The sequence below is a fragment of the Sturnus vulgaris genome, chromosome 34, assembly GCF_052056855.1.
Source record: "Sturnus vulgaris isolate bStuVul1 chromosome 34, bStuVul1.hap1, whole genome shotgun sequence".
Taxonomy (NCBI): Eukaryota; Metazoa; Chordata; class Aves; order Passeriformes; family Sturnidae; genus Sturnus; species Sturnus vulgaris.
In genome coordinates, this window is record NC_142276.1 from 882807 (window position 1) to 888043 (window position 5237).

The window sequence follows — 5237 nt, forward strand, 5'->3', positions numbered from 1 at the left end:
TGGAAAACTGTATCCAAAAAAATGGGGAAAAAACGGGAAAAACGGGAAAAAAACGGGGAAAACCGGGAAAAACGGGGAAAAAACGGGGAAAAAACGGGAAAAAACGGGAAAAAACGGGAAAAAAACGGGAAAAAACGGGAAAAACGGGAAAAAAACGGGAAAAAAACGGGAAAAAAACGGGAAAAAAACGGGGAAAACCGGGAAAAAACGGGAAAAAATGGGGAAAAACGGAAAAATGGGGAAAAACGGGAAAAAAACGGGAAAAAACGGGGAAAACCGGGAAAAAACGGGAAAAAACGGAGAAAAACGGGGAAAAACGGGGAAAAAACGGGGAAAAACCGAGAAAAAACGGGAGAACTGTATCCCAAAAATGGGGGAAAAAAACGGAAAAGACGGGAAAAAAACGGGAAAAACGGAAAAAACGGGGAAAAAACGGGGAAAAAACGGGAGAACTGTATCCCAAAAAATGGGGGAAAAAACGGGAAAAACGGGAAAAAACAGGGAAAAACGGGAAAAAAACGGGAAAAAACGGGGGAAAACGGAAAAAAACCGGGAAAAAACGGGGAAAAACGGGAAAAAACGGGAAAAAACGGGGGAAAACGGAAAAAAAACCGGGAAAAAACAGGGAAAAACGGGAAAAAAAACGGGAAAAAACGGGGGAAAACGGAAAAAAACCGGGAAAAAACGGGGAAAAACGGGAAAAAACGGGGAAAAACGGGGAAAAACGGGGAAAAAACGGGAAAAACGGGGAAAACTGTATCCCAAAAATGGGGAAAAAACCGGGAAAAAACGGGGGAAAACCGGGAAAAAACGGGAAAAACGGGAAATTGGGAAGAGGGGAAATGGGAAATGAGGGTGGGGGAGGGGAGAACGGGAAATGGGGAAATTGGGGGGACTGGGGGTTACTGGTGATACTGGGAGTTACTGGGAGGGCAGTGGGGGTTACTGGGAGGTTACTGGGAGGTTACTGGTGTCACTGGGAATTACTGGGAGGTTGCTGGGAGGTTACTGGGGGTTACTGGTGTTACTGGGAGGGCACTGGGAGGTTGCTGGGAGATTACTGGTGTCACTGGGAGGTTACTGGTGTTACTGGGAGGTTACTGGGAGGTCATACTGGTGTTACTGGGAGGCCATACTGGTGTCACTGGTCAGTCCCTGACTCCCCCAGACCTGGAGTTCCTGGAGGTTCTGACCGAGGGCCTGGGGCCGGTGCTGCTCGTGAGGGGCGGGGACGGCGACGGGGACGGGCCCAGTACGGCCCAGTGCTCCCAGTATGGGACTGGGAACGACAACGGGAGTCTGGAGAGCCCTGAGATCCCAGTACGGCCCAGTGCTCCCAGTATGGAACTGGGAACGACAACGGGGAGTCTGGAGAGCCCTGAGATCCCAGTACAGCCCAGTGCTCCCAGTATGGAACTGGAACGGCAACGGGGAGTCTGGAGAGCCCTGAGATCCCAGTACAGCCCAGTGCTCCCAGTATGGAACTGGGAACGGGGAGACTGAGGAGCCCTGAGATCCCAGTACGGCCCAGTGCTCCCAGTATGGAACTGGGAATGGGGAGCCCTGAGATCCCAGTACGGCCCAGTGCTCCCAGTATGGAACTGGGAATGGGAATGGGGAGACCTAAGATCCCAGTACGGCCCAGTGCTCCCAGTACAAACCCACTGCAGCTCCCAGTATGGCTCCAGCAATCCCAGTATGGCCCCAGTGCTCCCAGTATGGGGATAGGGACAGGGCCCCCCCCAAGCCCTGAGCTCCCAGTGCGGCCCAGTACAGTCCCAGTGCTCCCAGTATGGCCTCAGTGCACTCCCAGTGCTCCCAGTTTGGTCTCAGTGCACTCCAGTGCTCCCAGTTCGGCCTCAATGCACTCCCAGTGCTCCCAGTGCACTCCCAGTGCTCCCAGTTTGTCCTCAATGCACTCCCAGTGCTCCCAGTTTGGTCTCAATGCACTCCCAGTGCTCCCAGTGCACTCCCAGTGCTCCCAGTTTGGTCTCAATGCACTCCCAGTGCACTCCCAGTGCTCCCAGTCTGGCCCCAGCCCTTTGCTGGTTTTTTTGCACTTTGATTTCACCAAAGATCCTCAATAAAATGACCCCAAAATTGAAATTTTGGGGGAAAAGGAGCCGGAATTTGCAGCTCTTGACGGGGGGGGGAGGGAATTGGGGAAAATTGGGAATTGTTTGGGATTTGGGGGGGGGGGCTCTGGGGAGTGTGGGGGGATTTTGGGGTCCCTGAGGGGATTTTGGGGTCTCTGAGGAGATTTTGGGGATCCCTGAGGGGATTTTGGGGTCTCTGAGGAGATTTTGGGGGTCTCTGGGGGGATTTTGGGGTCTCTGAGGGGATTTTGGGGATCCCTGAGGGGATTTTTTGGGGTCTCTGAGGGGATTTTTTGGGGTCTCTGAGGGGATTTTGGGGTCTCTGAGGGGATTTTTGGGGTCTCTGAGGGGATTTTGGGGTCTCTGAGGGGATTTTTTGGGGCTCTTTGGGATCTCTTGGGGGGATCCCTGAGGGGATTTGGGGGGGGGGGTCTCGGGGGGCGTGGCCTCACCGCTAACACCTCAGACACGTGACCGTGCGTCAAAAAGCACGTGGGGCTGCGTCAAACACGTGACCACACCCCAAAAGACACGTGACCCCGCACCAGAAGGCGGGCGCCGACGCTTAACACGTGACCCCCGTGCGTCAGATTACGTGAGCACGTCCCAGCCACGTGACCGTGCGTGAGGGGGCGTGGCGGCGGCGGCGGGCGCTCCAAGATGGCGGCGCTGCTGTGGGCGCTGTGGGCGCTGCTGGCGGCGCCGGGCCCGGGGCCTGCGGAGACCGCGAGGGTCCCGCTGCTCGTGTGGAGCACGGAGAGGTGAGGACGGAGCGGGGACACGGGGGGGGACACGGGGGGGGACAATGAGGGGGACACGGGGGGGACAATGAGGGGACACGGGGGGGGACAATGAGGGGGACACGGGGGGGACAATGAGGGGACACGGGGGGGACACGGGGGGGACAATGAGGGGGACACGGGGGGGGACAATGAGGGGACACGGGGGGGACACGGGGGGGACAATGAGGGGACACGGGCGGGACCCCCGGGGGGGGGGGGGAGCGGGGATCTCGCGGCCGGGATTTTTTGGGGGGGGGTCGGGGACATTTTTGGGGGGGATTTGGGGGGGGAGCTGAGGGGATTTGGGGTCTCTGAGGGGATTTGGGGTCTCTGAGGGGATTTTGGGGTCTCTGAGGGGATTTTTGAGGTCTCTGAGGGGATTTGGGGGGGTTTGGGGGAGCTCTGAGGGGATTTTGGGGGTCTCTGAGGGGATTTTTGGGGTCTTTGAGGGGATTTGGGGGCTCTGAGGCCTCAGGAGTTTTTTGGGGGGGTCCTTTGGGCGCTTTCTGAGGGGATTTGGGGGTCTCTGGAGGGATTTGGGGTCTCTGAGGGGATTTTGGGGATCCGTGAGGGGATTTGGGGTCTCTGAGGGGATTTTGGGGTCTCTGAGGGGATTTTTGGGGGTCTCTGAGGAGATTTTGGGGTCCCTGAGGGGATTTTTGGGGTCTCTGAGGGGATTTTGGGGATCCCTGAGGGGATTTTGGGGTCTCTGAGGGGATTTCTGGGGTTCCCCGGCTGATTTTGGGGTCCCCCTGGATTATTTTGTGTTTTTTTTATTAATTTGGTTCCCCAGGGATTATTTGGGTTTTTTTTTATTATTATTTTGAGGGGTTTTGGCTGATTTTGGATTTTTTTTTGGCTGATTTTGGTTTTTTGTTTTTCATTTTTTTGTGTTTCCTGTCTGATTTTTGGGTTTTTTTTGGTTCATTTTGTGTTTCCTTTCTGATTTTTGGGGTTTTTTTGGTTCATTTTGTGTTTCTTGTCTGATTTTTGTTTGGTTTTTTCTCTCATTTCGTTTTTTTGGCTGATTTTTGTGTTTCCTGTCTGATTTTTGTTGTTTTTTTTGGCTGATTTTTGTGTTTCCTGTCTGATTTTTGGGTTTTTTTGGCTGATTTTGTGTTTCCTGTCTGATTTTTGGGTTTTTTTTGGCTGATTTTTGTGTTTCCTGTCTGATTTTTTGGTTTTTTTTTGGCTGATTTTGTGTTTCCTGTCCGATTTTTGTTGGTTTTTTTGGCTGATTTTTGTGTTTCCTGTCCGATTTTTGGTTTTTTTTTGGTTCATTTTGTGTTTCCTGTCCGATTTTTGGGTTTTTTTGGCTGATTTTGTGTTTCCTGTCTGATTTTGGGTTTTTTTGGCTGATTTTTGTGTTTCCTGTCTGATTTTTGGTTTTTTTTGGCTGATTTTGTGTTTCCTGTCTGATTTTTGTTTGTTTTTTTTTCTCATTTCGTTTTTTTGGCTGATTTTTGTGTTTCCTGTCTAATTTTTGTTGTTTTTTTTGGCTGATTTTTGTGTTTCCTGTCTGATTTTTGGTTTTTTTTTGGTTCATTTTGTGTTTCCTGTGTGATTTTTGGGGTTTTTTTGGTTCATTTTGTGTTTCCTGTCTGATTTTTGTTTGGTTTTTTTCTCTCATTTCGTTTTTTTGGCTGATTTTTGTGTTTTCTGTCTAATTTTTGTTTTGTTTTTTTTTTTCTCATTTCGGTTTTTTTTGGCTGATTTTTGTGTTTCCTGTCCGATTTTTGGGTTTTTTTTGGTTCATTTTGTGTTTCCTGTCTGATTTTTGGGTTTTTTTTGGCTGATTTTTGTGTTTCCTGTCTGATTTTTGGTTTTTTTTGGCTGATTTTTGTGTTTCCTGTCTGATTTTTGGTTTTTTTTGGTTCATTTTGTGTTTCCTGTCTGATTTTTGTTGTTTTTTTTGGCTGATTTTTGTGTTTCCTGTCCGATTTTTGGTTTTTTTTGGTTCATTTTGTGTTTCCTGTCCGATTTTTGGTTTTTTTTGGCTGATTTTGTGTTTCCTGTCTAATTTTTGTTGTTTTTTTGGCTGATTTTGTGTTTCCTGTCTGATTTTTTGTTGTTTTTTTTGGTTCATTTTGTGTTTCCTGTGTGATTTTTTGGGTTTTTTTTTGGCTGATTTTGTGTTTCCTGTCCGATTTTTGGTTTTTTTTGGCTGTTTTTGTGTTTCCTGTCTGATTTTTGGTTTTTTTTGGTTCATTTTGTGTTTCCTGTCTGATTTTATTTATTTTTTTTTCTCATTTCGTTTTTTTTGGCTGATTTTTGTGTTTCCTGTCTGATTTTTGGTTTTTTTTGGTTCATTTTGTGTTTCCTGTCTGATTTTCGGTTTTTTTTTGGTTCATTTTGTGTA

The 5237-nt window shown here is 48.9% G+C and overlaps 1 long non-coding RNA gene across 1 annotated transcript; it reads left to right on the top strand.

The window, feature by feature from the left end:
• Window positions 1-401: 401 nt before the first annotated feature.
• Window positions 402-2119, top strand: LOC148220618 (uncharacterized). Its single transcript, XR_015798709.1, has 2 exons — window positions 402-1096; window positions 1130-2119. It is a non-coding gene; the product is annotated as an uncharacterized LOC148220618 (long non-coding RNA).
• Window positions 2120-5237: the final 3118 nt, after the last annotated feature.